Below are 13,073 nucleotides of genomic sequence, written 5' to 3'. Positions count from 1 at the left end.
AGCTGTCTAATCATACTTACGGTGCACTCAGCAGAGGGAATCCGTATCTGGTTCTGTAAACCTAGTCAAGTACTTATAGCTAGAGAGGTCATGGACCTAGAGAAGAAACTCACTGCCAATTGAATAAGTCAGTATAATTCCAAACTGTATTCTAAATACTTATCTGTATACCCATAGACAAATGTATCTCTCATACTCATCAACAGAAGGAGACAGCTACAGAGATCCACAAATGACCGTGTGGTATTCAACACCAGTTGATACACCTACAATACAACCTCTACACCTAAAGCTCAGGAAAGAGCATGGAAGAAGGAGCACAAAAATTGTGAGATCCAGAAGAACGGGAGATATGCTGTGAGACAGTCTCTTCCATACAAGGAGATGCCGAATTTTATCTACAGGTATCTGTGGATATATGTTGGATAGCTCTTCACTCCAAATTGAAACATTTCCTCTAGGAAAAAACAAGAATGGTTGTGAAGGGTGAAGGCTGAAACTTGCAAAATGCCCTCCCTATAATTGGACCCCATAATCTCATAGGGAGTGACACTATCAGGAGGCATGGCTTTGTTGGACTAGGTATGGCCTTGTTGGAGGAAGTGTGGCACTGTGGGAGTGAGCTTGAAGGTTTCCTATGCTCAGAATACTGCCCAGTGTCTCAGTCAACTTCCAGTTGCCTGCAAGATGTAGGCAACTCAGCTATTTCTACAGCACCACATCTGCCTGTACACTGCCATGCCATGATGATAATGGTCTGAACTTCTGAAACCATAAGAGAGCCATCCCAATTAAATGTTTTCTTTATAAGAGCTGCCATGGTCATGGTGACTCTTCACAGCAATAAAAACCCTAACTAAGACACAACCCTACCCTATCCCACCCCCAGCTTTGCAGAAGGAGTGAACTACTGCTGAAGAGGAAACTGACGAGTCTAGTGGCAGAGCAGAGATGCCGAGACCTGCCGAACTTCCTGCAACTTGTGCAGAAAGCTCCAGGGATGCAGTTTTTCTGGCCTGTGACCATTGTCAGAGTGGACTTGCTAGTGATACAGTTGTGTTTGAATCATCCCTACTCCTGCAAATCACTCCTCACCCACACTACTATTAGCGGCCCCAATAAACATTTTCTGCTTCACCAAGATGGACCTTGGTACAAATGTCACATTGTTTTGTGTCGGGTTCCCGTAAGAAAAGACCTGTATGGGTTGCATCTCCCCCAGGAAAGTCATATTGCAGTATCTATTTTATAGACGTGTGTGTATTTTAAATGAGTTATCATTTAATATAATTTGAGATGCATAGCAAAGGAAACAATCTCTAGAGTGAATGGACAGCCTACTGGATGGGAGAAAATCCATGTTAGTTATGTATCTTACTGAGAATTAATATCTAGAAAATATAGATATATCTAGAAGTCAAAAAACTAAATACAAAAAAATCAAAACAACCCAATCAATAAGTGAACTAATGAAATGAGCAGAGTTCCTAAAAGATGGCATACAAATGGCCAAGAAACGCATTAAAATTATCCTCCCTTATGAACCATCAAGGATGAAAATCAAAACTACATTGCAGTTACGTCTCAGGTTACCCAGAATGGTTCTCATTGATAAAGAAAAACAGTAGCAGATGATAAGAAGAAGAAAGGAGAGAGATCCCTTACATACAACCCTGAATTTCTGTGTACCCTGTTGTACCGCTCTGGGGCCCACACATCCCCAAACTCTAAGTCAGCAAAGCTGCACACAGAAGCCTGCTTCTTACTTTAGCCAGTTTGTAGTGACAGTCTAGTTCCCTTCAACAAATGACTGGATAAAGGAACTGCAGCACATATATACAATGGAGTGTTCTTCAGCCACAGTGAATAGAATTACATCGTCAGCATGAGAATGGCTGCAGCTGGGATCATCAGGTAAAGCAACATAAACCAGATGCAGAAAGACAAATATTGTATTGCTTCTTCCTCTCATTTGTGGATCCTAGAACTTGTATATAAACATGAATATGTATCTATGCCATGAAAGCAGAAGTGAAACTATGGGAAGGAAGGGAAACAGTAGGAAAAGGATGGAGGAGAGAGGGGAAACGATGCGCAGTTAATACAGTTAAAGGATGCCATGGTTTGAGTAAAAATGGCCCCCACAGGCACATAGGTAGTGCCACTATTAGGAGGTGTGGTCTTGAGGTACGTGTGACCTTGTTGGAGGAAGTGTGCCAATGGGGGGGGGGCGCAATAGGCCTTGAGGTTTCAGATGCTCAAGTTAGACCCAGTGCTCTCTCTCTCTCTCTCTCTCTCTCTCTCTCTCTCTCTCTCTCTCTCTCTCTCTCTTTCTTCCTGATAACTGCTGATCCATATGCAGAACTCTTGGCTCCTTCTCCTGCACCATGTCTGCCTGTATGCTGCCATGCTTCCTGCCATGACCAATGGACTAAACCTCTAAACTGTAAGCAAGCCCTGATTAAATGTTTTCCTTTATGAAAGTTTCTGCGGTCATGTGTCTTCACAGCAATAGGACACTAAGATAAAATACACGATGCATGTGAATGAAGATGTCTTTATGAAACCTGTGCTATTTATAATCAGTACCTGCTAATAAAAAATAAAATTAAAATAGGTATGGACAAATTTTAAAAGGACTAAATGAACCAGTCTCACAAACACGATTATCTCATTTTCTCTAAATAGCAGAATCTAGCAGAAGAGGATGAGGCACGCAAAGGGGAGATTGTCAGGGATGTAAAAGACAAAGAGGAGAAAGAGAGAGCAGTGGAGGAGCCGTAGATGACCAAGGAACATTTCGTGGAATGGAAATGTCACCTGTACAGTACACACAATTCCAAGTGAAAGCTCAACGTGTATATACCGTGTCTGCCATTTCACTCGAGGCATTCTAGAAAACCAGAAACAAGGAAAATGGAGACTCTGTCAGCCATTGCCAGGGGTTGAGAGGAGGAGGATTTTATGACTAATGGCAACATGGGAGGACGTCCAAGGATGAGGGAAATTTTCTTTATCTCGTGGTAGCCACACAACTCTACATTTGTCTAAACTTCAACAATCGAATGCTGAGAAGAATGGGTTCACGAAGTACTTAAAGGTTGTCTGTGAGCTCTAATACAATAACCTGAAAGTTAATAAAGGCAGCTAGTACTAAAGACTTAACCCAACGGTGTGTGATCATATTCCGGAGGAAAATCCCACAAGACAAGGGCAGCACGTGCTAGCTCCAGCAGAAGACTTTAACGTGTTTATTTGTTATTATCGTGTCTGTATAATATAGGGGAATGAGAACCACAGAGGGGGTGTCAGAGGACAACTCTGTGGACTCACCTCTCTCTGTCTACGTTTATGTGGGCTCCAGGAATTGAACACAGGTCACCAAGCTTATGCACGGGCAAGTACTTTACCCACTGAGCCAGCTCACTGGCCCAAAAAAATCTTTAAGAGGCATTAATAAACTGAAAATTGTGTCAGTATATTGTTGGCTCCAATTATGTACTGATTTCTGGAGGCCAGAATTAAGACTGGTTCCCACCAAACAGTTGCAACCTGTCCCTAAACACCTGCTTACATTCCAGGGCCTGATACGCCTTTACTAAGAGGTGAGCAAATGCCCTGTGACCCTCACCATGCAAATGAAATGTTTGTGCTTTCAAAAACTGATGTAATGTGGGAGTCCCCTCTGTATGCTGTGAATACTATTGGTTAATAGAGAAACTGTCTTGGCCTGATAGGGTAGAACAGACCTAGGTGGGGAAAATTAAACTGAATGCTGGGAGAAGGAAGGCGGAATCAAGGGAGACGCCATGGAGCCGCAGCCAGAGACAGACACGGAACCTTGCCAGTAAACCACAACCACGTGCTGACACAGATTAATGGAAATGGGTTAAATTAAGATGTAAAAGACGTTTGTGCTAATAGGCCAAGCAGTGATTTAACTAATACACAACACTGATGTGAAAACCAGAAAGGAAATTACCTGTACCATGTCTTTCCCCAATCTTAACACTTGCTACTTTGAAGCCTAGTAGTCTTTCCTATCTGTCCGTCTGTATTCTCATACTATCTACAGAATAAACAATTATGCGTGGAGTGGCTAGCCTCCAGGCTGACTGACCCCATAAGCAGAGGCAACTCCTGATGGCATGGTGAACCTGGCACAAAGTAGGTCCAGGCAAGCATTTAGAGTTAGATGGAAAAAAATTAAATTAATTTAAAATTAAACTGCTTCAATGGGCATTTCCCAGGTCTCTACCTGGAAGGACCATTCCCCAAACTTCCACCTCCTCTGAGAGTATTTAGCTCTTTCCTTCCAGTTGCTGGCATTTGTATCTTGCTCCTGTGTCTGCACTGTGGGACCTTTTAGGTGTCATAAGAAACTGACACATTCCCTCTTCATAATTCATTAAGAAGTGGTATCAGGAAAATAGAAGGAAAATCATATTCATTCCAAAAGTAATTCCTTTAAATACTTTTGAAGTTCCATAGCATTATATATTGACTTTTGAATAAGCAACTTAAAGCCATCTGAAGTAAATTCCACTTGCCTGTCCTGAGTTATCTGGAGGGAAACGAATGGACCATAATATGTCTTGCCATGCCACCTACAGGGCGAGTGTTCCTGCCGGCTCAGCTACTTTTCATTAAACCCCGATGAACAAAGACAGCTGCCAAGCATTTTCTAGGCCATTTGTTCTGTTTATAAACAGAAAGTGTACACTATTTAACAAGATGTAATCATTTGCAAACTAGATTTATGCAGAATGAAAGAAGTGAAAGAGAGAGGAGGGAAATTAATGCAAGTCTTAAGTGCTTAATGACCCCATTAATTGAGAGAGAAGTAATTGCAGAAATTAAACAGAAGGTGTAATGGCCTTGGAATCATTAGCTTACTCTGGGAGTAGTGCTAATGTTTACCAGGTGATTTTGTTCTGAACTGAGAACTGAGATTCAGACTAATGCAATAGTTTTTTAATTTGATTGAAACTACATAGATCCCTAAAATCTGTGCATATTCCCTAGACCCTTTCAGGTGGAACCCATGTATGAATTTTATTTTAAAAATGGACAACTGATTCTTTCAATATTTGCATTTCAGATCTATGGGTCAGGTGGCAGGAGGTTGGAGATAATGCTTGAAGGCCAGAGGACAACCTTGGGTGTCATCCTCAAGGACACCATCTATGTCCTTTGTGACAGGTTCTCTCACTAGCCTGGAATTCACTGACTGTGCTAGGCTAAGCTGTCTTGAGTGAGCCCCAGTGATTCACCTACCCCTGTCTTCCCAGCACTGGGATTACAAGCACACGCCAGCATATCCAGCATATTTCTATGGGTTCCGGTACTTGAGCTCAGTCCTCACGCTTGTCAGGTAAACATTTTACTAACTAAGCCATCTCCCAGCCCTTTCTCCATCTTTTGATTAATCTAATCGTGTTGCTTGTTCTGGGTACTATTGATTGTCGGGGATCACCAACTGTTGTGGAAAGTGTCCCAAGTGTCATATGATGTTTACCGCCATCCCTTGCCTTCACTCGGTAGCACTAATTTCTTTTGAGTTATATGAAGTAAGATGTTCCCAGACATTGCCTTTTTTCTATTAGGTTTAAAAATCACCAGCAGTTGTTGAACAATGTTGTCTGAGGGTGCTAACTGGAAAAGAGGAATGGCTTTATCTGTCCTGTCCTGTGCTGTTCTGTGCTGTCCTGCTCTGTCCTGTCCTGTGCTGTTCTGTGCTGTCCTGCTCTGTCCTGTGCTGTGCTGTGCTGTGCTGTCCTGCTCTGTCCTGTCCTGTCCTGTGCTGTGCTGTGCTGGCCTGCTCTGTCCTGCACTGTGCTGTGCTGTCCTGCTCTGTCCTGTCCTGTCCTGTGCTGTGCTGTGCTGGCCTGCTCTGTCCTGTCCTGTCCTGTGCTGTGCTGTGCTGGCCTGCTCTGTCCTGTCCTGTGCTGTGCTGTGCTGTCCTGCTCTGTCCTGTCCTGTGCTGTTCTGTGCTGTCCTGCTCTGTCCTGCACTGTGCTGTGCTGTGCTGTCCTGCTCTGTCCTGCACTGTGCTGTGCTGTGCTGTCCTGCTCTGTCCTGCACTGTGCTGTGCTGTCCTGCTCTGTCCTGTCCTGTGCTGTGCTGTGCTGTCCTGCTCTGTCCTGCACTGTGCTGTGCTGTCCTGCTCTGTCCTGTCCTGTGCTGTGCTGTGCTGTCCTGCTCTGTCCTGTCCTGTGCTGTGCTGTGCTGTCCTGCTCTGTCCTGTCCTGTGCTGTGCTGTGCTGTCCTGCTCTGTCCTGTGCTGTGCTGTGCTGTGCTGTCCTGCTCTGTCCTGCACTGTGCTGTGCTGTGCTGTCCTGCTCTGTCCTGCACTGTGCTATCCTGTGTTGTCCTGTGCTGTGCTGTGCTGTGCTCTTACCACAAACACCAGGTGGCTACTGAACACTTGAAATGTGAACGGCACTACCAGGAACTAAATTTTGTTTTATTTTACTTTTAATGAATTGAATTTTAAAATCATGAGTGACTAGTGGACATTATATTAGACCAAATAAATTTACCCCAGATCTTCCTGTAAGCAATATAGCCCATACACTCTCCCCCTAAGTGCTTCTGATATCCATTATTTCAAACTAACAAGCACGAATATGAAAATCTTCCTACCTCCCCCTGCCTCAGAGAATAACCTTGGGATGTTGGGACCAAAGAGAGATCTGCTGGCACGTTTGTTTTCTAAGGGTTGCCTTGGAAACAGTTTTGTTAGCCATCTTCAACATGCAGGTCGTCAGAGTTGAAACACTGTCTAGGGAGTCTTGTGTCGGTCCCAGTAATAATCTCCTTTGAATGTAAGTCCTTAACAATTACTTGAGAAAAGTTTTCACTGTGGTCTGTTCACTTACTTTTTTAAATCAATTCTTAGCAGATTAAACACATAGATAACATGTAATTCAGAATGTCACTTCTTTTTTTCCCAAGAGAAACAAAAGCATATCCCCACAAACACTCATATTCAAATGCCAGCAGCAGGATTATTAATAGCTCAAAGGTGGAAATAATCTAGATGTTCCTCTCCTGGTGAATAGATAAACAAATATACTAAAGACAATAGGATACAAGAGAAAATTACTTAGTAATTAAAAGGATAAAACCAGTGATATGCATCACAGCCCAGAAGAACATTAAAATGATGCTAAGAAGAAGACACTGGTCCCAAAAACCATCCGATTCCATTTACTCAAAGTGCCCAGAATAGAAAATTCCATAGAGCAGAAACTACATTAATGGTTGCCCAAGGCTGAGGTAAACAGAAAGGGGGAAATTGGTGAGTATAGCTACCAGATATAGGACGTCTCCTGAAGGTAATGAGGAGATTCCAAAGCTAAATGGTGGTGATGGCTGTATAAATTCTGTGCCTGTGCTTTAAAAACTATGTCCCTCAAAAGACTGATTTAGGTACAGTCAGAGATTTAAAACAAAATAAATACAGAATGAACTGCGGAGCCAGAGAGATAGATAGCTCAGCAGGTAAAGGCACTCGACTCCAGGCTTGTTGGTTAAGTCTAACTCGGGGGACCCACATGGTGGAATCACAGAGCTAACACCCCAAAAATGTCCTCTGAACTCCACATGCATGCTTTTATAATACAATAAATAAATATAATAATATTAAAAAAAACTATGTCCCTTATTTGCATAAAGTACATGCTAAATGAATTATAACCAAACTAAGGTATGTGTTGGTATACTCCATCACATTAGTGGACTCAGTAAGAAAATGTTTAAGCATGCTAATTGGTACATAATATCTATTTTTGAACTGGGAGTATTTTGTGGATTGTGTGTGTAAGCCAGAAGTCAATGCCAAATGTGATCTTCAACTGTTCTCCCCTTTATCTAAAAGAAACAAACAAAAAACAAGGTCTGTCATTGAGCTCACTAACTGGACAGGGTAGCTAGGCAACAAGTAGCCCCCACCCCACCTCACCCCCTAGTGCTGAAATTAGAGGCACATACCCATCATGCCTGGCTTGTACAAGAATGCTGGGGATCTGAACTCATGTCTTTACACTGGTGCAGCAAGCATTTTAACGAGTGACCTATCCCCCAGCCCTGGAGGTGGATTTTGAAAACATTCCAAAATAATCTCTCTGCTATCCATCACCTCCTTATTCACAGAAAAACTGACGTGGCCCTGACCTGTGTCCAAATATGGATTGAGAACTCTTGCGATCAGTCCTAATTCAACATAATCATCTAACTCCAACAGATTACAGGATGATGTACACATACGAAAGACACCTTTGAACTGATGCCAGCCAGCGCTAAGGGGACCCATTCTTCTCAGCCTCCAAATCCTCCTCCAGAATAATGATCACGTGATCACTACATGAAGGAAAAGATTAATAGGAATAGTTATTTCCAACATCCTGCCCCATTCTGTCACAAGGCAAGCAGATTAGATGTCTGTTACCCTAGGATAGGAGCCACCGTGACTCAAAGAGCATACACAAGCCTGGAAGGGATAGAAATTGCATGGGATTTTAGGATTGTGAGCTCCCTCTGCGGTCTCAGAACGCACTCTCTAATTCTCAGGGCACTCACATATCAGGCCAGCTTTACAAGGAATTAATACATATTTTTTCGATTTTTGGTATAAAGTCCAGGCTCATATGAAAATACAACAGTCAGGCTCAGAGCGCTTGCTCATGTATGTTCAGGACACCAGCAACAAACAGAAAGGAGAAGGCAGGGGCAAATATTGAGTGAAGTAAAATCTTACATCTTGTAAACCAAAGAGAGTATCAAAAGCCATTATGGGCCCGGTGTAATGAAACACGCCTTAATCCCAGCATGGAGGAAGTGAAGACAGCAGATTTCTGAGTTTCAAAGACCCTGGTTTACATAGTGAGTTTTAGGTCAGTGAAACCTTGGCTTAAAAAAAACGTTATTCTGCTTTTATGGGATAAAAAGTTGTCTAATGAAGTTAGAGAGTTTAAGTGGTTAGAAAGAAATGATGTTGAATTGCCTGAGATAAACACAAATTCTGTTTGGAAGGCAAGAAAGAACTGACTTGTAACAGAAAAACACGACAGGAAAATGTCAGTTCAACAAATTATGCAGTGTTCCATGGGTGTAAAATGGTGACAACCATCATTGACAATAACTTCTGGAGGATTTCTAAACCACTAGAAGAGAGGATCTGGAACGTTCCCAAGGATGGGTCAGAAGCAGATGGAAATGAGTGTCCTTGATTGAACTGATGCAGATTATAACAGTCATGCATTGACTGGCCATACTCATCTTCCATGAGGATGTAGAATTAAAAATGCCAAAACTGAAGCAGCAGGCTGTGTCTAAGGAGCCGTGTTTCCAGCCCTCCTTCCATCCTCCAGCAGATGGATGCTGGGAGTATGGGCAGAGAGCTGGGGCACTTGGAACATCTCTGGAGCAGGTTTATTTGGAAAGCCATCCTCATCTTCAGACAAGTTGTGTTGAGAGGGCTCAGGAGCACTGGCTTTCCTCTGTGTCTGATGCTGGCCCTGACTCTCCCTGGCTACTTGGATTGGAGATTCTGAGAACACTCAGCCTGTGCCGTCCATAGTCCGTGTTTTCTCACTAGACCATGAACTTCCCAAGAACTGAAACTTGCCGCCTTTCATGTGACTTTTGTCTATCAAGTATGTCTTATCAAATTTTATAGGAAAGGGAAGGAATATTTTTCCCAACTTGGGTGGATGGTGCTTCATTTTCAAGTGCTCCCTAGGGCAATTAGCTCTTTTCCAGACAACGGAAATCAAAGGTTAACCTCAGACCTGGGCTCTGCCTCAAGACCTTATGATAAAACAGACTGCCCTGTATTGCTGAATTCCTCTTCTTTGGAGACTAATCTCTAAACAAGAAGCCTCACACAGAATACTCTGGCATAATTATATCGTATATTCTATTACATTGGTGGATATGGTACTATTATAGTAGCTTCCGGTAAGATGCTCTTTAGATGGTAATGTGTATGAACTTCATTCAGTGCTAACTGGCACAATGGTGAGAGTAAACTATTACTCCAGTTATGTTTGTGTTAGATGTTAAGGAAACAAATGTCTCAGGGAGACTGAAGCCAGAAAGAGTTCACAAACCTTCCCTGTTCCCTATCTTCATGGGAGGGGTTGGCGTGGACAGACAGGGCAATATAGTCATTGAAGATTATGATTAATATATCAAGCATGTAACTAGATCGTGATATGAAATCCAGAGACTCCCCAGGATTTGTCCTGATTTGGGCTTTGTTTTAATTCATTCTTTCTCTGAAAGGGGCCTGCCAACTGTAACATAGTAGATGTTCCGAACAAGAGGCACATTTTCATCAATTCCTTAGGTTATAACATTTCCATTTACCCTCAGTAAACATTATAATGAGCGCTATTCCTTTGTTCTGGTCTCGCTGTGTCTGTGTTGACATTACCTCAGTTTGAAAAGAGACTGATAGATAAAGTATGGGGGTATCCCCACGGCAATACCAGCTGTTATCACCAAAACTGTAAGAAGACCTTTGGCAGCTCTTGCTCCTGTTACCCAAGGTTCTGAAGTGAGAGAGATTTTGACAAAAAAAAAAAAAAAAAAAAAAAAAAAAAACTCTGCTTTAGTTTCAGAGAGCACATACACAGGGAGACTTTGGACAGAAGAAATCTGTATTTGCTGAAACCTTTGGCCAGAGTTATAAATCTGTGTGCTTCGTGGCAGAGATGTCTCTGACTCTGAACACAGGACAAAGAGCATTTTGCTTAGTCACACAAAGGAAGAAATGGAAACAGCAGGAATTGGTGTCCAAACTACTTGCCTCTATCCTCTATCCCAGAGGTGTCCCCATCCTTTATTTTGGCCCCTCAAGTAGGGATTATTGAAGTGTTCAGACCCCAAACCTTCAGTTTTACATGATACAACTAGAACCGAAAATCATTCCAAAGCCCATCATTTAAAATGATGATGAGTTTAAATATTTCATGAAATCACATGACCTTAAATTAGCCAAGAGTTTTAATGTCAGGGTATCATTTCATTCAAAAATGAATGGTGAAAATACAATGTCCCAAAGTCCAACAACTCTTAGCAAACTTGGTGAGTTACCTTCAAACTGTCTGTTTCTAACTCACCAATATATTTTATTTTTGTTTTTTCCAAAGGATTATAAGTTTTGTGTTTCATAATTCTACTGCAACCTATTTCATCCGCCAGGCTTTTTGTGACTAAAGATAACTTATCCAATGACGGGTCACAGAATGGAAATGAAAAGTGCAGGTTCTAATCTTTTTTTAACCCTATGTTTTGCAGCTGATTGGATAGGACATTAAAGTATACTTAGGGACTTTGTTCTCAACGAGGTGTGAAAATTGTGAAATCAGGTCAGATCCTGGGAGCCTCACTTTCAAATAAGTGGGTTCCAGAGATGTGTTATATTACCCCAGAGTTCTCATCACAGATGCTAAAACACATGTGATTAAAAGTGAGAGAAAGTAGTTGAGTGGGGGAAATCAGAAGATGACAGTTTGTGGGACACTGTTGACCCTGCTCTGACTAGTGTAGCCAACAGCTTCCAGAGCTGTTCTGCAAAAGTAGAGGCTGTCTTGGTAGGGTGGTCTCTATGAACAAGGGAGATGTGCATAGCTTAGGTATAGATATGAGTTTAGATAAGAAGTACCAGGTCAATGCTGGCCTCAGTTCTGTTGGCCTTGACGCCATCTGTTGATTTTAATGACATTTCGGGTGACAATTCTGACTCCTCCTTTGTCATAGCAAGGAAACTAGGCATGGCTATTAAACCCTGAAAGACTCAGAACTGCTTCTTCACAGCATAAATCAGGTCACCCACATTTGAACATTCCCTACAGGTCACTCTAAACAGACAACTGATACATGAATCTAGACAAGTATGTAAATACAGAAACAACCCAGTAGATCTCTTTCTTCTAGGCTGGATACCCTAAGCCTGGTACCTACTCTTTATTTCATTGTTGAAAATATATAAGTGTCAGATACTGGTATTGTCTTCTTTAATATCAGACAAAAACCACAACCCTTTCACACCTTCACAGGGAAAAAAACAACAGCTACAAAAAGTTGCCCATCCAAACCAGGTGTGTTGGCACACAACTTTGATCCCAGCACTTAGGAGACAGAGGCAGGCAGATCTCTATGAGTTTGAGGCTAGCTGCCCTTGTCTACATAGTTAGCTCCAGACTACAAAAATGGGACCGTGTTTTATTTTAATTACCTACCCCCCAAATCCCCCTTGGTCAACCAGATCATTTTGGACATCTTTTCTGAGATGTTAGTACTTTGAAAGTAAGAAATTTAATTGAGTGTGGGGGTCCATATTCTCTGCAGATCAAATACAAAGAGATTAAGAAAACAAGACTTATCCACTGTCACAAAGAATAAATTTTTTCATTGATACCAGTCAATTGGAATGATTCTGTGTAGAACCAGAGAAATTGAAGATTCTGTATGAAATCATCCAGTTTGTCCCTTGCTTTTAAGTGACCCAACAAAGATTTCCTGAATGGATTCCTATGCCTTCAGACTATGATAGAGTAGGATTCAACATATAACATCTTTCAGATCCTGAAATGTTTCAAAATATCCTTCCCAATACCTTATTAATGCCAGCTAGCCACTCAGTTTTGTTGGTGGTGGTGGTTTGTGTTGTAAAAGGAGCGGACTGCATCCTGGCCGCCTGCCTAGTTTACACCCAAAATAATCACACAGAAATTGTATTAATTAAATTACTGTCTGGCCCATTATATCTAGCCTCTTCTTGGCCAACTCTCTCATTTTGCTTTAACCCATTTTTAATAATCTGTATGTCACCATGAGGTCATGGCTTACCAGGAAAGATTCAGCATGTCTGACCTGGCAGCACTTCTCTCTGTCTGCCTTCTTCCTCCCAGCATTCAGTTCTGTCCTCCTGCTATCTAAGTTCTGCGCTAGCAAAAGGCCAAGGCAGTTTCTTTATTCAACCAATGAAAGCAACAAGAATACAGAAGGACCTCCTACACCAGTTATGTTTTTTTTTTTTTTTTTTTGGTTTTTCAAGACAG

This window comes from Microtus oregoni, unplaced genomic scaffold (assembly GCF_018167655.1).
Source record: "Microtus oregoni isolate MIOR12 unplaced genomic scaffold, Mior012 000058F_ref0000040, whole genome shotgun sequence".
Classification (NCBI taxonomy): domain Eukaryota; kingdom Metazoa; phylum Chordata; class Mammalia; order Rodentia; family Cricetidae; genus Microtus; species Microtus oregoni.
Note: the sequence above shows the minus strand (reverse complement) of the source record.